The following is a 23,955-nucleotide window of genomic DNA, read 5'->3' as shown; positions in this document are numbered from 1 at the left end:
TAGTTGAAAATTCAATTTTCATCTCATTTTAAATGCTACTTAGGGTAGCGTTTCAAAATTAACTAGTATTTTAAACTTTCTTTGTTTTACCAAATAGAAGTTATAGCATGGATTCAACTTAAAATATGTCATATTCTCTAAAATAAATTCTACCAAACAAGGTAATATTGGATTATATCCAATATCCTCTCCTAAACTATATATGCATATTATTGAGTAGGCCTTCTTAGCTCAGTGGTAGAGCGCGTGGCTTTTAACCACGTGGTCGTGGGTTCGATCCCCACAGACGGTGATTGAAATTGTAGGTTTAACGTAGTTGTATTTTCTTGATCTCGTAAGTGGTTAAAAATTTGATTTATATTAATTTTGTCATATTTGTATATTTGTTGAATCCATAAGTGGTTAAAATTTTCATTTATATACCCATGAACCCGCTCGTAAGTAGTTGAAAATTCAATTTTCATCTCATTTTAAATGCAACTTTGGGTAGCGTTTCAAAGTAAACTATAATTTTAAACTTTCTTTATTTTACCAAATAGAAGTTATAGCTTGGTTTCAACTTAAAATATGTCATAATCTCTAAAATAAATTCTACCAAACAAGGAAATATTGGATTATATCCAATATCCTCTCCTAAACTATATATGCATATTATTGAGTAGGCCTTCTTAGCTCAGTGGTAGAGCGCGTGGCTTTTAACCACGTGGTCGTGGGTTCGATCCCCACAGACGGTGATTGAAATTGTAGGTTTAACGAAGTTGTATTTTCTTGATCTCGTAAGTGGTTAAAAATTTGATTTATATTAATTTTGTCATAATTGTATATTTGTTGAATCCATAAGTGGTTAAAATTTTCGTTTATATACCCATGAACCCGCTCGTAAGTAGTTGAAAATTCAATTTTCATCTCATTTTAAATGCAACTTTGGGTAGCGTTTCAAAGTAAACTATAATTTTAAACTTTCTTTATTTTACCAAATAGAAGTTATAGCTTGGTTTCAACTTAAAATATGTCATAATCTCTAAAATAAATTCTTCCAAACAAGATATATATTGGTTTATATCCAATATCCTCTCCTCAACTATACATGCATATTATTGAGTAGGCTTTCTTAGCTCAGTGGTACAGCGTGTGGCTTTTAACCACGTGGTCGTGGGTTCAATCCCCACAGACGGTGATTGAAATTGTAGGTTTAACAAAGTTGTATTTTCTTGATCTCGTAAGTGGTTACAAATTTGATTTATATTAATTTTGTCATATTTGTATATTTGTTGAATCCATAAGTGGTTAAAATTTTCATTTATATACCCATAAACCCGCTCGTAAGTAGTTGAAAATTCAATTTTCATCTCATTTTAAATGCTACTTTGGGTAGCGTTTCAACGTAAACTATTATTTAAAACTTTCTTTATTTTACCAAATAGAAGTTATAGCTTGGTTTCAACTTAAAATATGTCATAATCTCTAAAATAAATTCTTCCAAACAATTTATATATTGGTTTATATCCAATATCCTCTCCTCAACTATACATGCATATTATTGAGTAGGCCTTCTTAGCTTAGTGGTAGAGCGCGTGGCTTTTAACCACGTGGTCGTGGCTTCAATCCCCACAGACGGTGATTGAAATTGTAGTTTTAACAAAGCTGTATTTTCTTGATTTCGTAGGTGGTTAAAAATTTGATTTATATAAATTTTTTCATATTTGTATATTTCTTGAATCCATAAGTGGCTAAAATTTTCATTTATATACACATAAACCCGCTCGTAAGTAGTTGAAAATTTAATTTTCATCTCATTTTAAATGCTACTTTGGGTAGCGTTTCAAAATAAACTATTATTTAAAACTTTCATTGTTTTACCAAATAGAAGTTATAGCATGGTTTCAACTTAAAATATGTCATAACCCCTAAAATAAATTCTTCCAAACAAGATAAATATTGGTTTATATCCAATATCCTATCTCACATTATACATGTATATAATTGAGTTGGCCTTCTTAGCTCAGTGGTAGAGCGCGTGGCTTTTAACCACGTGGTTGTTGGTTTGATCCCCACAGACGGTGAATGAAATTGTAACATTATCAAAGTTGTATTTTCATCGTCTCGTAAGGGGTTAAAAATTTGATTCATACTAATTTTGTCATATTTCTAAATTTGTTGAATCCATAAGTGGTTAAAATTTTTATTTATATACCCATAAACCCTCTCGTAAGTAGTTGAAAATTCAATTTTCATCTCATTTTAAATGCTACTTAGGGTAGCGTTTCAAAATTAACTAGTATTTTAAACTTTCTTTGTTTTACCAAATAGAAGTTATAGCATGGATTCAACTTAAAATATGTCATAATCTCTAAAATAAATTCTACCAAACAAGGAAATATTGGATTATATCCAATATCCTCTCCTAAACTATATATGCATATTATTGAGTAGGCCTTCTTAGCTCAGTGGTAGAGCGCGTGGCTTTTAACCACGTGGTTGTGGGTTCGATCCCCACAGACGGTGATTGAAATTGTAGGTTTAACGAAGTTGTATTTTCTTGATCTCGTAAGTGGTTAAAAATTTGATTTATATTAATTTTGTCATATTTGTATATTTGTTGAATCCATAAGTGGTTAAAATTTTCATTTATATACCCATGAACCCGCTCGTAAGTAGTTGAAAATTCAATTTTCATCTCATTTTAAATGCAACTTTGGGTAGCGTTTCAAAGTAAACTATAATTTTAAACTTTCTTTATTTTACCAAATAGAAGTTATAGCTTGGTTTCAACTTAAAATATGTCATAATCTCTAAAATAAATTCTTCCAAACAAGATATATATTGGTTTATATCCAACATCCTCTCTTCAACTATACATGCATATTTTTGAGTAGGCCTTCTTAGCTCAGTGGTACAGCGTGTGGCTTTTAACCACGTGGTCGTGGGTTCAATCCCCACAGACGGTGATTGAAATTGTAGGTTTAACAAAGTTGTATTTTCTTGATCTCGTAAGTGGTTAAAAATTTGATTTATATTAATTTTTTCATATTTGTATATTTGTTGAATCCATAAGTGGTTAAAATTTTTATTTATATACCCATAAACCCGCTCGTAAGTAGTTGAAAATTCAATTTTCATCTCATTTTAAATGCTACTTTGGGTAGCGTTTCAACGTAAACTATTATTTAAAACTTTTATTGTTTTACCAAATAGAAGTTATAGCATGGTTTCAACTTAAAATATGTCATAACCCCTAAAATAAATTCTTCCAAACAAGATAAATATTGGTTTATATCCAATATCCTCTCCCACATTATACTTGTATATAATTGAGTTGGCCTTCTTAGCTCAGTGGTAGAGCGCGTGGCTTTTAACCACGTGGTTATTGGTTTGATCCCCTCAGACGGTGAATGAAATTGTAACACTATCAAAGTTGTATTTTCTTCGTCTCGTAAGTGGTTAAAAATTTGAATCATACTAAATTAACTAGTATTTTAAACTTTCTTTGTTTTACCAAATAGAAGTTATAGCTTGGATTCAACTTAAAATATGTCATAATCTCTAAAATAAATTCTTCCAAACAAGATAATATTGGATTATATCCAATATCCTCTCCTAAACTATATACGCATATTATTGAGTAGGCTTTCTTAGCTCAGTGGTAGAGCGCATGGCTTTTAAACACGTGGTCGTGGGTTCGATCCCCACAGACGGTGATTGAAATTGTAGGTTTAACAAAGTTGTATTTTCTTGATCTCGTAAGTGGTTAAAAAATTGATTTATATTAATTTTGTCATATTTCTATATTTGTTGAATCCATAAGTAGTTAAAATTTTTATTTATATACCCATAAACCCTCTCGTAAGTAGTTGAAAATTCAATTTTCATCTCATTTTAAATGCTACTTAGGGTAGCGTTTCAAAATTAACTAGTATTTTAAACTTTCTTTGTTTTACCAAATAGAAGTTATAGCTTGGATTCAACTTAAAATATGTCATAATCTCTAAAATAAATTCTACCAAACAAGATAATATTGTATTATATCCAATATCCTCTCCTAAACTATATATGCATATTATTTAGTAGGCCTTCTTAGGTCAGTGGTAGAGCGCGTGGCTTTTAACCACGTGGTTGTGGATTCGATCCCCACATACTGTGATTGAAATTGTAGGTTTAACAAAGTTGTATTTTCTTGATCTCGTAAGTGGTTAAAAATTTGATTTATATTAATTTTGTCATATTTCTATATTTGTTGAATCCATAAGTAGTTAAAATTTTTATTTATATACCCATAAACCCTCTCGTAAGTAGTTGAAAATTCAATTTTCATCTCATTTTAAATGCTACTTAGGGTAGCGTTTCAAAATTAACTAGTATTTTAAACTTTCTTTGTTTTACCAAATAGAAGTTATAGCTTGGATTCAACTTAAAATATGTCATATTCTCTAAAATAAATTCTACCAAACAAGATAATATTGGATTATATCCAATATCCTCTCCTAAACTATATATGCATATTATTGAGTAGGCCTTCTTAGGTCAGTGGTAGAGCGCGTGGCTTTTAACCACGTGGTTGTGGATTCGATCCCCACATACGGTGATTGAAATTGTAGGTTTAACAAAGTTGTATTTTCTTGATCTCGTAAGTGGTTAAAAATTTGATTTATATTAATTTTTTCATATTTGTATATTTCTTCAATCCATAAGTGGCTAAAATTTTCATTTATATACACATAAACCCGCTCGTAAGTAGTTGAAAATTTAATTTTCATCTCATTTTAAATGCTACTTTGGGTAGCGTTTCAAAGTAAACTATTATTTAAAACTTTCATTGTTTTACCAAATAGAAGTTATAGAATGGTTTCAACTTAAAATATGTCATAACCCCTAAAATAAATTCTTCCAAACAAGATAAATATTGTTTTATATCCAATATCCTCTCCCACATTATACATGTATATAATTGAGTTGGCCTTCTTAGCTCAGTGGTAGAGCGCGTGGCTTTTAACCATGTGGTTGTTGGTTTGATCCCCACAGACGGTGAATGAAATTGTAACACTATCAAAGTTGTATTTTCTTTGTCTCGTAAGTGGTTAAAAATTTGATTCATACTAATTTTGTCATATTTCTATATTTGTTGAATCCATAAGTGGTTAAAATTTTTATTTATATACCCATAAACCCTCTCGTAAGTAGTTGAAAATTCAATTTTCATCTCATTTTAAATGCTACTTAGGGTAGCGTTTCAAAATTAACTAGTATTTTAAACTTTCTTTGTTTTACCAAATAGAAGTTGTAGCTTGGATTCAACTTAAAATGTCATAATCTCTAAAATAAATTCTACCAAACAAGATAATATTGGATTATATCCAATATCCTCTCCTAAACTATATATGCATATTATTGAGTAGGCCTTCTTAGCTCAGTGGTAGAGCGCGTGGCTTTTAACCACGTGGTCGTGGGTTTGATCCCCACAGACGGTGATTGAAATTTTAGGTTTAACAAAGTTGTATTTTCTTGATCTCGTAAGTGGTTAAAAATTTGATTTATATTAATTTTTTCATATTTGTATATTTGTTGAATCCATAAGTGGTTAAAATTTTCATTTATATACCCATAAACCCGCTCGTAAGTAGTTGAAAATTCAATTTTCATCTCATTTTAAATGTTACTTTGGGTAGCGTTTCAAAGTAAACTATTATTTAAAACTTTCTTTATTTTACCAAATAGAAGTTATAGCTTGGTTTCAACTTAAAATATGTCATAATCTCTAAAATAAATTCTTCCAAACAATTTATATATTGGTTTATATCCAATATCCTCTCCTCAACTATACATGCATATTATTAAGTAGGCCTTCTTAGCTTAGTGGTAGAGCGCGTGGCTTTTAACCACGTGGTCGTGGGTTCAATCCCCACAGACGGTGATTGAAATTGTAGTTTTTAATAAAGCTGTATTTTCTTGATTTCGAAAGTGGTTAAAATTTTGATTTATATAAATTTTTTCATATTTGTATATTTCTTGAATCCATAAGTGGCTAAAATTTTCATTTATATACACATAAATCCACTCGTAAGTAGTTGAAAATTTAATTTTCATCTCATTTTAAATGCTACTTTGGGTAGCGTTTCAAAGTAAACTATTATTTAAAACTTTCATTGTTTTACCAAATAGAAGTTATAGCATGGTTTCAACTTAAAATATGTCATAACCCCTAAAATAAATTCTTCCAAACAAGATAAATATTGGTTTATATCCAATATCCTCTCTCACATTATACATGTATATAATTGAGTTGGCCTTCTTAGCTCAGTGGTAGAGCGCGTGGCTTTTAACCACGTGGTTGTTGGTTTGATCCCCACAGATGGTGAATGAAATTGTAACATTATCAAAGTTGTGTTTTCTTCGTCTCGTAAGTGGTTAAAAATTTGATTCATACTAATTTTGTCATATTTCTATATTTGTTGAATCCATAAGTGGTTAAAATTTTCATTTATATACCCATAAACCCGCTCGTAAGTAGTTGAAAATTCAATTTTCATCTCATTTTAAATGCTACTTTGGGTAGCGTTTCAAAATTAACAAGTATTTTAAACTTTCTTTGTTTTACCAAATAGTAGTTATAGCTTGGATTCAACTTAAAATATGGCATAATCTCTAAAATAAATTCTACCAAACAAGATAATATTGGATTATATCCAATATCCTCTCCTAAACTATATATGCATATTATTAGTAGGCCTTCTTAGCTCAGTGGTAGAGCGCGTGGCTTTTAACCACGTGGTCGTGGGTTTGATCCCCACAGACGGTGATTGAAATTTTAGGTTTAACAAAGTTGTATTTTCTTGATCTCGTAAGTGGTTAAAAATTTGATTTATATTAATTTTTTCATATTTGTATATTTGTTGAATCCATAAGTGGTTAAAATTTTCATTTATATACACATAAACCCGCTCGTAAGTAGTTGAAAATTCAATTTTCATCTCATTTTAAATGTTACTTTGGGTAGCGTTTCAAAGTAAACTATTATTTAAAACTTTCTTTATTTTACCAAATAGAAGTTATAGCTTGGTTTCAACTTAAAATATGTCATAATCTCCTAAAATAAATTCTTCCAAACAATTTATAATATTGGTTTTTATCCAATATCCTCTCCTCAACTATACATGCATATTATTGAGGTGGCCTTCTTAGCTCAGTGGTAGAGCGCGTGGCTTTTAACCACGTGGTCGTGGGTTCAATCCCCACAGACGGTGATTGAAATTGTAGTTTAACAAAGCTGTATTTTCTTGATTTCGTAAGTGGTTAAAAATTTGATTTATATTAATTTTTTCATATTTGTATATTTCGTCAATCCATAAGTGGCTAAAATTTTCATTTATATACACATAAACCCGCTCGTAATTAGTTGAAAATTTAATTTTCATCTCATTTTAAATGCTACTTTGGGTAGCGTTTCAAAGTAAACTATTATTTAAAACTTTCATTGTTTTACCAAATAGAAGTTATAGCATGGTTTCAACTTAAAATATGTCATAACCCCTAAAATAAATTCTTCCAAACAAGATAAATATTGGTTTATATCCAATATCCTCTCCCACATTATACATGTATATAATTGAGTTGGCCTTCTTAGCTCTGTGGTAGAGCGCGTGGCTTTTAACCACGTGGTTGTTGGTTTGATCCCCACAGACGGTGAATGAAATTGTAACATTATCAAAGTTGTATTTTCTTCGTCTCGTAAGTGGTTAAAAATTTGATTCATACTAATTTTGTCATAATTCTATATTTGTTGAATCCATAAGTGGTTAAAATTTTTATTTATATACCCATAAACCCTTTCGTAAGTAGTTGACAATTCAATTTTCTTCTCATTTTAAATGCTACTTAGGGTAGCGTTTCAAAATTAACTAGTATTTTAAACTTTCTTTGTTTTACCAAATAGAAGTTATAGCTTGGATTCAACTTAAAATATGTCATAATCTCTAAAATAAATTCTACCAAACAAGATAATATTGGATTATATCCAATATCCTCTCCTAAACTATATATGCATATTATTGAGTAGGCCTTCTTAGCTCAGTGGTAGAGCGCGTGGCTTTTAACCATGTGGTCGTGGGTTCAATCCCCACAGACGATGATTGAAATTGTAGGTTTAACAAAGTTGTATTTTCTTGATCTCGTAAGTGGTTAAAAATTTGATTTATATTAAATTTTTCATATTTGTATATTTCTTCAATCCATAAGTGGCTAAAATTTTCATTTATATACACATAAACCCGCTCGTAAGTAGTTGAAAATTTAATTTTCATCTCATTTTAAATGCTACTTTGGGTAGCGTTTCAAAGTAAACTATTATTTAAAACTTTCATTGTTTTACCAAATAGAAGTTATAGCATGGTTTCAACTTAAAATATGTTATAACCCCTAAAATAAATTCTTCCAAACAAGATAAATATTGGTTTATATACAATATCCTCTCCCACATTATACATGTATATAATTGAGTTGGCCTTCTTAGCTCAGTGGTAGAGCGCGTGGCTTTTAACCTCGTGGTTGTTGGTTTGATCGCCACAGACGGTGAATGAAATTGTAACACTATCGAAGTTGTATTTTCTTCGTCTCGTAAGTGGTTGAAAATTTGATTCATACTAATTTTGTCATATTTCTATATTTGTTGAATCCATAAGTGGTTAATATTTTTATTTATATACCCTTAAACCTCTCGTAAATTTGATTCATACTAATTTTGTCATATTTCTATATTTGTTGAATCCATAAGTGGTTAAAATTTTTATTTATATACCCATAAACCCTCTCGTAAGTAGTTGAAAATTCAATTTTCATCTCATTTTAAATGCTACTTAGGGTAGCGTTTCAAAATTAACTAGTATTTTAAACTTTCTTTGTTTTACCAAATAGTAGTTATAGCTTGGATTCAACTTAAAATATGTCATAATCTCTAAAATAAATTCTACCAAACAAGATAATATTGGATTATATCCAATATCCTCTCCTAAATTATATATGCATATTATTGAGTTGGCTTTCTTAGCTCAGTGGTAGAGCGTGTGGCTTTTAACCACGTGGTCGTGGGTTCGATCCCCACAGACGGTGATTGAAATTTTAGGTTTAACAAAGTTGTATTTTCTTGATCTCGTAAGTGGTTAAAAGTTTGATTTATATTAATTTTTTCATATTTGTATATTTGTTGAATCCATAAGTGGTTAAAATTTTCATTTATATACCCATAAACCCGCTCGTAAGTAGTTGAAAATTCAATTTTCATCTCATTTTAAATGTTACTTTGGGTAGCGTTTCAAAGTAAACTATTATTTAAAACTTTCATTGTTTTACCAAATAGAAGTTATAGCATGGTTTCAACTTAAAATATGTCATAACCTTAAAATAAATTCTTCCAAACAAGATAAATATTGGTTTATATCAATATCCTCTCCACATTATACATGTATATAATTGAGTTGGCCTTCTTAGCTCAGTGGTAGAGCGCGTGGCTTTTAACCACGTGGTTGTTGGTTTGATCCCACAGACGGTGAATGAAATTGTAACATATCAAAGTTGTATTTTCTTCGTCTCGTAAGTGGTTAAAATTTGATTTATATTAATTTTGTCATATTTCTATATTTGTTGAATCCATAAGTGGTTAATATTTTTATTTATATACCATAAACCTCTGTAATAGTTGAAAATTATTTTCATCTCATTTTAAATGTATTGTACGTTTCAATAACTATTTTTAATTCTTGTTTTACAATAGAATATAGATGGTTCCTTAAATATTATACTTAAATTCTTCCAAACAAGATAAATATTGGTTATATCCAATATCCTCTCCAATTATACATGTATATATTGAGTTGGCCTTCTTAGCTCAGTGGTAGAGCGCGTGGCTTTTAACCACGTGGTGTTGGTTTGATCCCACAGACGGTGAATGAAATTGTAACATTATCAAGTTGTATTTTCTTCGTCTCGTAAGTGGTTAAAAATTTGATTCATACTAATTTTGTCATATTTCTATATTTGTTGAATCCATAAGTGGTTAAAATTTTCTATTTATATACCCATAAACCCTCTCGTAAGTAGTTGAAAATTCAATTTTCATCTCATTTTAAATGCTACTTAGGGTAGCGTTTCAAAATTAACTAGTATTTTAAACTTTCTTTGTTTTACCAAATAGTAGTTATAGCTTGGATTCAACTTAAAATATGTCATAATCTCTAAAATAAATTCTACCAAACAAGATAATATTGGATTATATCCAATATCCTCTCCTAAATTATATATGCATATTATTGAGTTGGCCTTCTTAGCTCAGTGGTAGAGCGTGTGGCTTTTAACCACGTGGTCGTGGGTTCGATCCCCACAGACGGTGATTGAAATTGTAGGTTTAACAAAGTTGTATTTTCTTGATCTCGTAAGTGGTTAAAAGTTTGATTTATATTAATTTTTTCATATTTGTATATTTGTTGAATCCATAAGTGGTTAAAATTTTCATTTATATACCCATAAACCCGCTCGTAAGTAGTTGAAAATTCAATTTTCATCTCATTTTAAATGTTACTTTGGGTAGCGTTTCAAAGTAAACTATTATTTAAAACTTTCTTTATTTTACCAAATAGAAGTTATAGCTTGGTTTCAACTTAAAATATGTCATAATCTCTAAAATAAATTCTTCCAAACAATATATATATTGGTTTATATCAATATCCTCTCCTCAACTATACATGCATATTATTAAGTAGGCCTTCTTAGCTCAGTGGTAGAGCGCGTGGCTTTTAACCACGTGGTCGTGGGTTCAATCCCCACAGACGGTGATTGAAATTGTAGTTTTAACAAAGCTGTATTTTCTTGATCTTCGTAAAGTGGTTAAAAATTTGATTTATATTAATTTTTTCATATTTGTATATTTCTTGAATCCATAAGTGGTCTAAAATTTTCATTTATATACACCATAAAACCCGCTCGTAAGTAGTTGAAAATTCAATTTTCATCTCATTTTAAATGCTACTTTGGGTAGCGTTTCAAAGTAAACTATTATTTAAAACTTTCTTTGTTTTACCAAATAGAAGTTATAGCTGGTTCAACTTAAAATATGTCATAATCTCTAAAATAAATTCTCCAAACAATAATATTGTTTATATCCAATATCCTCTCCTCAATATAATGCATATTATTGAGTTGGCTTCTTAGCTAGTGGTAGAGCGGTGGCTTTTAACCACGTGGTCGTGGTTCATCCCACAGACGGTGATTGAAATTTAGTTTAACAAGTGTATTTTCTTGATTCGTAGTGGTTAAAATTTGATTTATATTAATTTATTGTATTTGAATCCATAAGTGGTAAAATTTCATTTATATACCATAAGCTGTAAGTAGTGAAATTAATTTCATCTCATTTTAAATGTACTTTGGTAGCGTTTCAAAGTAAACTATTATTTAAAACTTTCATTGTTTTACCAAATAGAAGTTATAGCATGGTTTCAACTTAAAATATGTCATAACCCTAAAATAAATTCTTCCAAACAAGATAAATATTGGTTTATATCCAATATCCTCTCTCACATTATACATGTATATAATTGAGTTGGCCTTCTTAGCTCAGTGGTAGAGCGCGTGGCTTTTAACCACGTGGTTGTTGGTTTGATCCCCACAGACGGTGAATGAAATTGTAACACTATCAAAGTTGTATTTTCTTCGTCTCGTAAGTGGTTAAAAATTTGATTCATACTAATTTTGTCATATTTCTATATTTGTTGAATCCATAAGTGGTTAAAATTTTCATTTATATACCCATAAACCCTCTCGTAAGTAGTTGAAAATTCAATTTTCATCTCATTTTAAATGCTACTTAGGGTAGCGTTTCAAAATTAACAAGTATTTTAAACTTTCTTTGTTTTACCAAATAGTAGTTATAGCTTGGATTCAACTTAAAATATGGCATAATCTCTAAAATAAATTCTACCAAACAAGATAATATTGGATTATATCCAATATCCTCTCCTAAACTATATATGCATATTATTTAGTAGGCCTTCTTAGCTCAGTGGTAGAGCGCGTGGCTTTTAACCACGTGGTCGTGGGTTTGATCCCCACAGACGGTGATTGAAATTTTAGGTTTAACAAAGTTGTATTTTCTTGATCTCGTAAGTGGTTAAAAATTTGATTTATATTAATTTTTTCATATTTGTATATTTGTTGAATCCATAAGTGGTTAAAATTTTCATTTATATACCCATAAACCCGCTCGTAAGTAGTTGAAAATTCAATTTTCATCTCATTTTAAATGTTACTTTGGGTAGCGTTTCAAAGTAAACTATTATTTAAAACTTTCTTTATTTTACCAAATAGAAGTTATAGCTTGGTTTCAACTTAAAATATGTCATAATCTCTAAAATAAATTCTTCCAAACAATTTATATATTGGTTTTTATCCAATATCCTCTCCTCAACTATACATGCATATTATTGAGGTGGCCTTCTTAGCTCAGTGGTAGAGCGCGTGGCTTTTAACCACGTGGTCGTGGGTTCAATCCCCACAGACGGTGATTGAAATTGTAGTTTTAACAAAGCTGTATTTTCTTGATTTCGTAAGTGGTTAAAAATTTGATTTATATTAATTTTTTCATATTTGTATATTTCGTCAATCCATAAGTGGCTAAAATTTTCATTTATATACACATAAACCCGCTCGTAATTAGTTGAAAATTTAATTTTCATCTCATTTTAAATGCTACTTTGGGTAGCGTTTCAAAGTAAACTATTATTTAAAACTTTCATTGTTTTACCAAATAGAAGTTATAGCATGGTTTCAACTTAAAATATGTCATAACCCCTAAAATAAATTCTTCCAAACAAGATAAATATTGGTTTATATCCAATATCCTCTCCCACATTATACATGTATATAATTGAGTTGGCCTTCTTAGCTCAGTGGTAGAGCGCGTGGCTTTTAACCACGTGGTTGTTGGTTTGATCCCCACAGACGGTGAATGAAATTGTAACATTATCAAAGTTGTATTTTCTTCGTCTCGTAAGTGGTTAAAAATTTGATTCATACTAATTTTGTCATAATTCTATATTTGTTGAATCCATAAGTGGTTAAAATTTTTATTTATATACCCATAAACCTTTCGTAAGTAGTTGACAATTCAATTTTCTTCTCATTTTAAATGCTACTTAGGGTAGCGTTTCAAAATTAACTAGTATTTTAAACTTTCTTTGTTTTACCAAATAGAAGTTATAGCTTGGATTCAACTTAAAATATGTCATAATCTCTAAAATAAATTCTACCAAACAAGATAATATTGGATTATATCCAATATCCTCTCCTAAACTATATATGCATATTATTGAGTAGGCCTTCTTAGCTCAGTGGTAGAGCGCGTGGCTTTTAACCATGTGGTCGTGGGTTCAATCCCCACAGACGATGATTGAAATTGTAGGTTTAACAAAGTTGTATTTTCTTGATCTCGTAAGTGGTTAAAAATTTGATTTATATTAAATTTTTCATATTTGTATATTTCTTCAATCCATAAGTGGCTAAAATTTTCATTTATATACACATAAACCCGCTCGTAAGTAGTTGAAAATTTAATTTTCATCTCATTTTAAATGCTACTTTGGGTAGCGTTTCAAAGTAAACTATTATTTAAAACTTTCATTGTTTTACCAAATAGAAGTTATAGCATGGTTTCAACTTAAAATATGTCATAACCTCTAAAATAAATTCTTCCAAACAAGATAAATATTGGTTTATATCCAATATCCTCTCCCACATTATACATGTATATAATTGAGTTGGCCTTCTTAGCTCAGTGGTAGAGCGCGTGGCTTTTAACCTCGTGGTTGTTGGTTTGATCCCCACAGACGGTGAATGAAATTGTAACATTATCAAAGTTGTATTTTCTTCGTCTCGTAAGTGGTTGAAAATTTGATTCATACTAATTTTGTCATATTTCTATATTTGTTGAATCCATAAGTGGTTAATATTTTTATTTATATACCCTTAAACCCTCTCGATAAAGTAGTTGGAAAATTCCAATTTTCATCTCATTTTAAATGCTACTTAGGGTAGCGTTTCAAAATTAACTAGTATTTTAAACTTTCTTTGTTTTACCAAATAGAAGTTATAGCTTGGATTCAACTTAAAATATGTCATAATCTCTAAAATAAATTCTACCAAACAAGATAATATTGGATTATATCCAATATCCTCTCCTAAACTATATATGCATATTATTGAGTTGGCCTTCTTAGCTCAGTGGTAGAGCGCGTGGCTTTTAACCACGTGGTTGTGGATTCGATCCCCACAGACGGTGATTGAAATTGTTAGGTTTAACAAAGTTGTATTTTCTTGATCTCGTAAGTGGTTAAAAATTTGATTTATATTAATTTTTTCATATTTGTATATTTGCTTCAATCCATAAGTGGCTTAAAATTTTCATTTATATACACATAAACCCGCTCGTAAGTAGTTGAAAATTTCAATTTTCATCTCATTTTAAATGTTACTTTGGGGTAGCGTTTCAAAGTAAACTATTATTTAAAACTTTCATTGTTTTACCAAATAGAAGTTATAGCAATGGTTTCAACTTAAAATATGTCATAACCCCTAAAATAAATTCTTCCAAACAAGATAAATATTGGTTTATATACCAATATCCTCTCCCACATTATACATGTATATAATTGAGTTGGCCTTCTTAGCTCAGTGGTAGAGCGCGTGGCTTTTAACCATCGTGGTTGTTGGTTTGATCGCCCACAGACGGTGAATGAAATTGTAACACTATCAGAAGTTGTATTTTCTTTGTCTCGTAAGTGGTTAAAAATTTTGATATTTAATATAATCTTAAATTTAATTTGATTCATACTAATTTGTCATATTTCTATATTTGTTGAATCCATAAGTGGTTAAAATTTTATTTATATACCCATAAACCCTCTCGTAAGTAGTTGAAAATTCAATTTTCATCTCATTTTAAATGCTACTTAGGGTAGCGTTTCAAAATTAACTAGTATTTTAAACTTTCTTTGTTTTACCAAATAGAAGTTATAGCTTGGATTCAACTTAAAATATGTCATAATCTCTAAAATAAATTCTACCAAACAAGATAATATTGGATTATATCCAATATCCTCTCCTAAATTATATATGCATATTATTGAGTTGGCTTTCTTAGCTCAGTGGTAGAGCGCTGTGGCTTTTAACCACGTGGTCGTGGGTTTGATCCCCACAGACGGTGATTGAAATTTTAGGTTTAACAAAGTTGTATTTTCTTGATCTCGTAAGTGGTTAAAAAGTTTGATTTATATTAATTTTTTCATATTTGTATATTTGTTGAATCCATAAGTGGTTAAAATTTTCATTTATATACCCATAAACCCGCTCGTAAGTAGTTGAAAATTCAATTTTCATCTCATTTTAAATGTTACTTTGGGTAGCGTTTCAAAGTAAACTATTATTTAAAACTTTCTTTATTTTACCAAATAGAAGTTATAGCTTGGTTTCAACTTAAAATATGTCATAATCTCTAAAATAAATTCTTCCAAACAATTTATATATTGGTTTATATCCAATATCCTCTCCTCAACTATACATGCATATTATTAAGTAGGCCTTCTTAGCTTAGTGGTAGAGCGCGTGGCTTTTAACCACGTGGTCGTGGGTTCAATCCCCACAGACGGTGATTGAAATTGTAGTTTTACATAAAGCTGTATTTTCTTGATTTCGAAAGTGGTTAAAAATTTGATTTATATTAAATTTTTTCATATTTGTATATTTCTTGAATCCATAAGTGGCTAAAATTTTCATTTATATACACATAAATCCACTCGTAAGTAGTTGAAAATTTAATTTTCATCTCATTTTAAATGCTACTTTGGGTAGCGTTTCAAAGTAAACTATTATTTAAAACTTTCATTGTTTTACCAAATAGAAGTTATAGCATGGTTTCAACTTAAAATATGTCATAACCCCTAAAATAAATTCTTCCAAACAAGATAAATATTGGTTTATATCCAATATCCTCTCTCACATTATACATGTATATAATTGAGTTGGCCTTCTTAGCTCAGTGGTAGAGCGCGTGGCTTTTAACCACGTGGTTGTTGGTTTGATCCCCACAGATCGGTGAATGAAATTGTAACATTATCAAAGTTGTGTTTTCTTCGTCTCGTAAGTGGTTAAAAATTTGATTCATACTAATTTTGTCATATTTCTATATTTGTTGAATCCATAAGTGGTTAAAATTTTTATTTATATACCCATAAACCCGCTCGTAAGTAGTTGAAAATTCAATTTTCATCTCATTTTAAATGCTACTTTGGGTAGCGTTTCAAAATTAACAAGTATTTTAAACTTTCTTTGTTTTACCAAATAGTAGTTATAGCTTGGATTCAACTTAAAATATGGCATAATCTCTAAAATAAATTCTACCAAACAAGATAATATTGGATTATATCCAATATCCTCTCCTAAACTATATATGCATATTATTTAGTAGGCCTTCTTAGCTCAGTGGTAGAGCGCGTGGCTTTTAACCACGTGGTCGTGGGTTTGATCCCCACAGACGGTGATTGAAATTTTAGGTTTAACAAAGTTGTATTTTCTTGATCTCGTAAGTGGTTAAAAATTTGATTTATATTAATTTTTTCATATTTGTATATTTGTTGAATCCATAAGTGGTTAAAATTTTCATTTATATACCCATAAACCCGCTCGTAAGTAGTTGAAAATTCAATTTTCATCTCATTTTAAATGTTACTTTGGGTAGCGTTTCAAAGTAAACTATTATTTAAAACTTTCTTTATTTTACCAAATAGAAGTTATAGCTTGGTTTCAACTTAAAATATGTCATAATCTCTAAAATAAATTCTTCCAAACAATTTATATATTGGTTTTTATCCAATATCCTCTCCTCAACTATACATGCATATTATTGAGGTGGCCTTCTTAGCTCAGTGGTAGAGCGCGTGGCTTTTAACCACGTGGTCGTGGGTTCAATCCCCACAGACGGTGATTGAAATTGTAGTTTTAACAAAGCTGTATTTTCTTGATTTCGTAAGTGGTTAAAAATTTGATTTATATTAATTTTTTCATATTTGTATATTTCGTCAATCCATAAGTGGCTAAAATTTTCATTTATATACACATAAACCCGCTCGTAATTAGTTGAAAATTTAATTTTCATCTCATTTTAAATGCTACTTTGGGTAGCGTTTCAAAGTAAACTATTATTTAAAACTTTCATTGTTTTACCAAATAGAAGTTATAGCATGGTTTCAACTTAAAATATGTCATAACCCCTAAAATAAATTCTTCCAAACAAGATAAATATTGGTTTATATCCAATATCCTCTCCCACATTATACATGTATATAATTGAGTTGGCCTTCTTAGCTCTGTGGTAGAGCGCGTGGCTTTTAACCACGTGGTTGTTGGTTTGATCCCCACAGACGGTGAATGAAATTGTAACATTATCAAAGTTGTATTTTCTTCGTCTCGTAAGTGGTTAAAAATTTGATTCATACTAATTTTGTCATAATTCTATATTTGTTGAATCCATAAGTGGTTAAAATTTTTATTTATATACCCATAAACCCTTTCGTAAGTAGTTGACAATTCAATTTTCTTCTCATTTTAAATGCTACTTAGGGTAGCGTTTCAAAATTAACTAGTATTTTAAACTTTCTTTGTTTTACCAAATAGAAGTTATAGCTTGGATTCAACTTAAAATATGTCATAATCTCTAAAATAAATTCTACCAAACAAGATAATATTGGATTATATCCAATATCCTCTCCTAAACTATATATGCATATTATTGAGTAGGCCTTCTTAGCTCAGTGGTAGAGCGCGTGGCTTTTAACCATGTGGTCGTGGGTTCAATCCCCACAGACGATGATTGAAATTGTAGGTTTAACAAAGTTGTATTTTCTTGATCTCGTAAGTGGTTAAAAATTTGATTTATATTAAATTTTTCATATTTGTATATTTCTTCAATCCATAAGTGGCTAAAATTTTCATTTATATACACATAAACCCGCTCGTAAGTAGTTGAAAATTTAATTTTCATCTCATTTTAAATGCTACTTTGGGTAGCGTTTCAAAGTAAACTATTATTTAAAACTTTCATTGTTTTACCAAATAGAAGTTATAGCATGGTTTCAACTTAAAATATGTTATAACCCCTAAAATAAATTCTTCCAAACAAGATAAATATTGGTTTATATACAATATCCTCTCCCACATTATACATGTATATAATTGAGTTGGCCTTCTTAGCTCAGTGGTAGAGCGCGTGGCTTTTAACCTCGTGGTTGTTGGTTTGATCGCCACAGACGGTGAATGAAATTGTAACACTATCGAAGTTGTATTTTCTTCGTCTCGTAAGTGGTTGAAAATTTGATTCATACTAATTTTGTCATATTTCTATATTTGTTGAATCCATAAGTGGTTAATATTTTTATTTATATACCCTTAAACCCTCTCGTAAATTTGATTCATACTAATTTTGTCATATTTCTATATTTGTTGAATCCATAAGTGGTTAAAATTTTTATTTATATACCCATAAACCCTCTCGTAAGTAGTTGAAAATTCAATTTTCATCTCATTTTAAATGCTACTTAGGGTAGCGTTTCAAAATTAACTAGTATTTTAAACTTTCTTTGTTTTACCAAATAGTAGTTATAGCTTGGATTCAACTTAAAATATGTCATAATCTCTAAAATAAATTCTACCAAACAAGATAATATTGGATTATATCCAATATCCTCTCCTAAATTATATATGCATATTATTGAGTTGGCTTTCTTAGCTCAGTGGTAGAGCGTGTGGCTTTTAACCACGTGGTCGTGGGTTCGATCCCCACAGACGGTGATTGAAATTTTAGGTTTAACAAAGTTGTATTTTCTTGATCTCGTAAGTGGTTAAAAGTTTGATTTATATTAATTTTTTCATATTTGTATATTTGTTGAATCCATAAGTGGTTAAAATTTTCATTTATATACCCATAAACCCGCTCGTAAGTAGTTGAAAATTCAATTTTCATCTCATTTTAAATGTTACTTTGGGTAGCGTTTCAAAGTAAACTATTATTTAAAACTTTCATTGTTTTACCAAATAGAAGTTATAGCATGGTTTCAACTTAAAATATGTCAAAACCCTTAAAATAAATTCTTCCAAACAAGATAAATATTGGTTTATATACAATATCCTCTCCCACATTATACATGTATATAATTGAGTTGGCCTTCTTAGCTCAGTGGTAGAGCGCGTGGCTTTTAACCTCGTGGTTGTTGGTTTGATCGCCACAGACGGTGAATGAAATTGTAACACTATCGAAGTTGTATTTTCTTCGTCTCGTAAGTGGTTGAAAATTTGATTCATACTAATTTTGTCATATTTCTATATTTGTTGAATCCATAAGTGGTTAATATTTTTATTTATATACCCTTAAACCTCTCGTAAATTTGATTCATACTAATTTTGTCATATTTCTATATTTGTTGAATCCATAAGTGGTTAAAATTTTTATTTATATACCCATAAACCCTCTCGTAAGTAGTTGAAAATTCAATTTTCATCTCATTTTAAATGCTACTTAGGGTAGCGTTTCAAAATTAACTAGTATTTTAAACTTTCTTTGTTTTACCAAATAGTAGTTATAGCTTGGATTCAACTTAAAATATGTCATAATCTCTAAAATAAATTCTACCAAACAAGATAATATTGGATTATATCCAATATCCTCTCCTAAATTATATATGCATATTATTGAGTTGGCTTTCTTAGCTCAGTGGTAGAGCGTGTGGCTTTTAACCACGTGGTCGTGGGTTCGATCCCCACAGACGGTGATTGAAATTTTAGGTTTAACAAAGTTGTATTTTCTTGATCTCGTAAGTGGTTAAAAGTTTGATTTATATTAATTTTTTCATATTTGTATATTTGTTGAATCCATAAGTGGTTAAAATTTTCATTTATATACCCATAAACCCGCTCGTAAGTAGTTGAAAATTCAATTTTCATCTCATTTTAAATGTTACTTTGGGTAGCGTTTCAAAGTAAACTATTATTTAAAACTTTCTTTATTTTACCAAATAGAAGTTATAGCTTGGTTTCAACTTAAAATATGTCATAATCTCTAAAATAAATTCTTCCAAACAATTTATATATTGGTTTATATCTAATATCCTCTCCTCAACTATACATGCATATTATTAAGTAGGCCTTCTTAGATTAGTGGTAGAGCGCGTGGTTTTTAACCACGTGGTCGTGGGTTCAATCCCCACAAACGGTGATTGAAATTGTAGTTTTAACAAAACTGTATTTTCTTGATTTCGAAAGTGGTTAAAAATTTGATTTATATTAATTTTTTCATATTTGTATATTTCTTGAATCCATAAGTGGCTAAAATTTTCATTTATATACACATAAAACCGCTCGTAAGTAGTTGAAAATTTAATTTTCATCTCATTTTAAATGCTACTTTGGGTAGCGTTTCAAAGTAAACTATTATTTAAAACTTTCATTGTTTTACCAAATAGAAGTTATAGCATGGTTTCAACTTAAAATATGTCATAACCCCTAAAATAAATTCTTCCAAACAAGATAAATATTGGTTTATATCCTATATCCTCTCTCACATTATACATGTATATAATTGAGTTGGCCTTCTTAGCTCAGTGGTAGAGCGCGTGGCTTTTAACCACGTGGTTGTTGGTTTGATCCCCACAGACGGTGAATGAAATTGTAACACTATCAAAGTTGTATTTTCTTCGTCTCGTAAGTGGTTAAAAATTTGATTCATACTAATTTTGTCATATTTCTATATTTGTTGAATCCATAAGTGGTTAAAATTTTTATTTATATACCCATAAACCCTCTCGTAAGTAGTTGAAAATTCAATTTTCATCTCATTTTAAATGCTACTTAGGGTAGCGTTTCAAAATTAACAAGTATTTTAAACTTTCTTTGTTTTACCAAATAGTAGTTATAGCTTGGATTCAACTTAAAATATGGCATAATCTCTAAAATAAATTCTACCAAACAAGATAATATTGGATTATATCCAATATCCTCTCCTAAACTATATATGCATATTATTTAGTAGGCCTTCTTAGCTCAGTGGTAGAGCGCGTGGCTTTTAACCACGTGGTCGTGGTTTGATCCCCACAGACGGTGATTGAAATTTTAGGTTTAACAAAGTTGTATTTTCTTGATCTCGTAAGTGGTTAAAAATTTGATTTATATTAATTTTTTCATATTTCTTATATTTTGTTGATTCATTATGTGTTAAATTTTTATTTTATTTACCATAAATTATGTTATTTTTTTTTTTTTATTTTCATTTTCATCTCATTTTTTTATAATGTTTACTTATGTTCGTTTTCATATTAATTAGTATTTTTTCTTGATTTGTGGATCATGTTTTTGATTTATATTAAATATTTGTTTTCTATATTTATATTTATTCACTTAATATTGATTATTCATATCTCTTTTATTTATAATATTTTATTTATTGTTTTGTTTCTGTCATTAATTTTTAATCTTCGTTTGTTTATCCAATTCTTATTTAATTTTGGTTTTCTATTTGTTTTTTTTTTTGTAGTGTTAAATATTTGTTTTTTTTTTATTTTTTTCATATTTGTATATTTGTTGAATCCATAAGTGGTTAAAATTTTCATTTATATACCCATAAACCCGCTCGTAAGTAGTTGAAAATTCAATTTTCATCTCATTTTAAATGTTACTTTGGGTAGCGTTTCAAAGTAAACTATTATTTAAAACTTTCTTTATTTTACCAAATAGAAGTTATAGCTTGGTTTCAACTTAAAATATGTCATAATCTCTAAAATAAATTCTTCCAAACAATTTATATATTGGTTTATATCCAATATCCTCTCCTCAACTATACATGCATATTATTGAGGTGGCCTTCTTAGCTCAGTGGTAGAGCGCGTGGCTTTTAACCACGTGGTCGTGGGTTCAATCCCCACAGACGGTGATTGAAATTGTAGTTTTAACAAAGCTGTATTTTCTTGATTTCGTAAGTGGTTAAAAATTTGATTTATATTAATTTTTCATATTTGTATATTTCGTCAATCCATAAGTGGCTAAAATTTTCATTTATATACACATAAACCCGCTCGTAATTAGTTGAAAATTTAATTTTCATCTCATTTTAAATGCTACTTTGGGTAGCGTTTCAAAGTAAACTATTATTTAAAACTTTCATTGTTTTACCAAATAGAAGTTATAGCATGGTTTCAACTTAAAATATGTCATAACCCCTAAAATAAATTCTTCCAAACAAGATAAATATTGGTTTATATCCAATATCCTCTCCCACATTATACATGTATATAATTGAGTTGGCCTTCTTAGCTCAGTGGTAGAGCGCGTGGCTTTTAACCACGTGGTTGTTGGTTTGATCCCCACAGACGGTGAATGAAATTGTAACATTATCAAAGTTGTATTTTCTTCGTCTCGTAAGTGGTTAAAAATTTGATTCATACTAATTTTGTCATAATTCTATATTTGTTGAATCCATAAGTGGTTAAAATTTTTATTTATATACCCATAAACCCTTTCGTAAGTAGTTGACAATTCAATTTTCTTCTCATTTTAAATGCTACTTAGGGTAGCGTTTCAAAATTAACTAGTATTTTAAACTTTCTTTGTTTTACCAAATAGAAGTTATAGCTTGGATTCAACTTAAAATATGTCATAATCTCTAAAATAAATTCTACCAAACAAGATAATATTGGATTATATCCAATATCCTCTCCTAAACTATATATGCATATTATTGAGTAGGCCTTCTTAGCTCAGTGGTAGAGCGCGTGGCTTTTAACCATGTGGTCGTGGGTTCAATCCCCACAGACGATGATTGAAATTGTAGGTTTAACAAAGTTGTATTTTCTTGATCTCGTAAGTGGTTAAAAATTTGATTTATATTAAATTTTTCATATTTGTATATTTCTTCAATCCATAAGTGGCTAAAATTTTCATTTATATACACATAAACCCGCTCGTAAGTAGTTGAAAATTTAATTTTCATCTCATTTTAAATGCTACTTTGGGTAGCGTTTCAAAGTAAACTATTATTTAAAACTTTCATTGTTTTACCAAATAGAAGTTATAGCATGGTTTCAACTTAAAATATGTCAAAACCCTCAAAATAAATTCTTCCAAACAAGATAAATATTGGTTTATATCCAATATCCTCTCCCACATTATACATGTATATAATTGAGTTGGCCTTCTTAGCTCAGTGGTAGAGCGCGTGGCTTTTAACCTCGTGGTTGTTGGTTTGATCCCCACAGACGGTGAATGAAATTGTAACATTATCAAAGTTGTATTTTCTTCGTCTCGTAAGTGGTTGAAAATTTGATTCATACTAATTTTGTCATATTTCTATATTTGTTGAATCCATAAGTGGTTAATATTTTTATTTATATACCCTTAAACCCTCTCATAAGTAGTTGAAAATTCAATTTTCATCGTATTTTAAATGCTACGTAGCTCGCGTTTCAAAATTAACTAGTATTTTAAACTTTCTTTGTTTTACCAAATAGAAGTTATAGCTTGGATTCAACTTAAAATATGTCATAATCTCGAAAATAAATTCTACCAAACAAGATAATATTGGATTATATCCAATATCCTCTCCTAAACTATATATGCATATTATTGAGTTGGCCTTCTTAGCTCAGTGGTAGAGCGCGTGGCTTTTAACCACGTGGTTGTGGGTTCGATCCCCACATACGGTGATTGAAATTGTAGGTTTATCAAAGTTGTATTTTCTTGATCTCGTAAGTGTTTAAAAATTTGATTTATATTAATTTTGTCATATTTGTATATTTGTTGAATCCATAAGTTGTTAAAATTTTCATTTATATACCCATAAACCCGCTCGTAAGTAGTTGAAAATTCAATTTTCATCTCATT

At 29.5% G+C, this 23,955-nt stretch overlaps 26 non-coding genes across 26 annotated transcripts; all 26 read left to right on the top strand.

Annotated features, from left to right (window-relative positions):
* The first annotated feature begins 220 nt into the window (after nt 1–220).
* TRNAK-UUU lies at nt 221–292 on the top strand. Its single transcript has one exon. It is a non-coding gene; the product is annotated as a tRNA-Lys (tRNA).
* A 370-nt stretch (nt 293–662) lies between these two features.
* TRNAK-UUU lies at nt 663–734 on the top strand. The gene has a single exon. It is a non-coding gene; the product is annotated as a tRNA-Lys (tRNA).
* Nucleotides 735–1,548: 814 nt separating this feature from the next.
* Nucleotides 1,549–1,620, top strand: TRNAK-UUU. Its single transcript has one exon. It is a non-coding gene; the product is annotated as a tRNA-Lys (tRNA).
* Nucleotides 1,621–2,433: 813 nt separating this feature from the next.
* TRNAK-UUU lies at nt 2,434–2,505 on the top strand. Its single transcript has one exon. It is a non-coding gene; the product is annotated as a tRNA-Lys (tRNA).
* A 371-nt stretch (nt 2,506–2,876) lies between these two features.
* TRNAK-UUU lies at nt 2,877–2,948 on the top strand. The gene has a single exon. It is a non-coding gene; the product is annotated as a tRNA-Lys (tRNA).
* A 2,445-nt stretch (nt 2,949–5,393) lies between these two features.
* On the top strand, nt 5,394–5,465 carry TRNAK-UUU. Its single transcript has one exon. It is a non-coding gene; the product is annotated as a tRNA-Lys (tRNA).
* Nucleotides 5,466–5,836: 371 nt separating this feature from the next.
* Nucleotides 5,837–5,908, top strand: TRNAK-UUU. The gene has a single exon. It is a non-coding gene; the product is annotated as a tRNA-Lys (tRNA).
* Nucleotides 5,909–6,721: 813 nt separating this feature from the next.
* TRNAK-UUU lies at nt 6,722–6,793 on the top strand. The gene has a single exon. It is a non-coding gene; the product is annotated as a tRNA-Lys (tRNA).
* A 373-nt stretch (nt 6,794–7,166) lies between these two features.
* On the top strand, nt 7,167–7,238 carry TRNAK-UUU. The gene has a single exon. It is a non-coding gene; the product is annotated as a tRNA-Lys (tRNA).
* An 812-nt stretch (nt 7,239–8,050) lies between these two features.
* On the top strand, nt 8,051–8,122 carry TRNAK-UUU. Its single transcript has one exon. It is a non-coding gene; the product is annotated as a tRNA-Lys (tRNA).
* A 905-nt stretch (nt 8,123–9,027) lies between these two features.
* Nucleotides 9,028–9,099, top strand: TRNAK-UUU. The gene has a single exon. It is a non-coding gene; the product is annotated as a tRNA-Lys (tRNA).
* Nucleotides 9,100–10,303: 1,204 nt separating this feature from the next.
* Nucleotides 10,304–10,375, top strand: TRNAK-UUU. The gene has a single exon. It is a non-coding gene; the product is annotated as a tRNA-Lys (tRNA).
* A 370-nt stretch (nt 10,376–10,745) lies between these two features.
* TRNAK-UUU lies at nt 10,746–10,817 on the top strand. The gene has a single exon. It is a non-coding gene; the product is annotated as a tRNA-Lys (tRNA).
* A 1,212-nt stretch (nt 10,818–12,029) lies between these two features.
* On the top strand, nt 12,030–12,101 carry TRNAK-UUU. Its single transcript has one exon. It is a non-coding gene; the product is annotated as a tRNA-Lys (tRNA).
* Nucleotides 12,102–12,472: 371 nt separating this feature from the next.
* TRNAK-UUU lies at nt 12,473–12,544 on the top strand. The gene has a single exon. It is a non-coding gene; the product is annotated as a tRNA-Lys (tRNA).
* Nucleotides 12,545–13,356: 812 nt separating this feature from the next.
* Nucleotides 13,357–13,428, top strand: TRNAK-UUU. The gene has a single exon. It is a non-coding gene; the product is annotated as a tRNA-Lys (tRNA).
* An 817-nt stretch (nt 13,429–14,245) lies between these two features.
* Nucleotides 14,246–14,317, top strand: TRNAK-UUU. Its single transcript has one exon. It is a non-coding gene; the product is annotated as a tRNA-Lys (tRNA).
* A 1,296-nt stretch (nt 14,318–15,613) lies between these two features.
* On the top strand, nt 15,614–15,685 carry TRNAK-UUU. Its single transcript has one exon. It is a non-coding gene; the product is annotated as a tRNA-Lys (tRNA).
* Nucleotides 15,686–16,501: 816 nt separating this feature from the next.
* On the top strand, nt 16,502–16,573 carry TRNAK-UUU. The gene has a single exon. It is a non-coding gene; the product is annotated as a tRNA-Lys (tRNA).
* A 371-nt stretch (nt 16,574–16,944) lies between these two features.
* Nucleotides 16,945–17,016, top strand: TRNAK-UUU. The gene has a single exon. It is a non-coding gene; the product is annotated as a tRNA-Lys (tRNA).
* Nucleotides 17,017–17,829: 813 nt separating this feature from the next.
* On the top strand, nt 17,830–17,901 carry TRNAK-UUU. The gene has a single exon. It is a non-coding gene; the product is annotated as a tRNA-Lys (tRNA).
* Nucleotides 17,902–18,807: 906 nt separating this feature from the next.
* TRNAK-UUU lies at nt 18,808–18,879 on the top strand. The gene has a single exon. It is a non-coding gene; the product is annotated as a tRNA-Lys (tRNA).
* Nucleotides 18,880–19,784: 905 nt separating this feature from the next.
* On the top strand, nt 19,785–19,856 carry TRNAK-UUU. Its single transcript has one exon. It is a non-coding gene; the product is annotated as a tRNA-Lys (tRNA).
* A 2,081-nt stretch (nt 19,857–21,937) lies between these two features.
* On the top strand, nt 21,938–22,009 carry TRNAK-UUU. The gene has a single exon. It is a non-coding gene; the product is annotated as a tRNA-Lys (tRNA).
* An 812-nt stretch (nt 22,010–22,821) lies between these two features.
* Nucleotides 22,822–22,893, top strand: TRNAK-UUU. Its single transcript has one exon. It is a non-coding gene; the product is annotated as a tRNA-Lys (tRNA).
* An 812-nt stretch (nt 22,894–23,705) lies between these two features.
* TRNAK-UUU lies at nt 23,706–23,777 on the top strand. The gene has a single exon. It is a non-coding gene; the product is annotated as a tRNA-Lys (tRNA).
* The last annotated feature ends 178 nt before the right edge of the window (nt 23,778–23,955 follow it).

Source organism: Ipomoea nil, unplaced genomic scaffold (assembly GCF_001879475.1).
Source record: "Ipomoea nil cultivar Tokyo-kokei standard unplaced genomic scaffold, Asagao_1.1 scaffold0861, whole genome shotgun sequence".
NCBI classification, from domain to species: Eukaryota; Viridiplantae; Streptophyta; class Magnoliopsida; order Solanales; family Convolvulaceae; genus Ipomoea; species Ipomoea nil.
The sequence above is the reverse complement of the archived record's forward strand: the minus strand, read 5'-3'. Positions and strand labels throughout refer to the sequence as shown.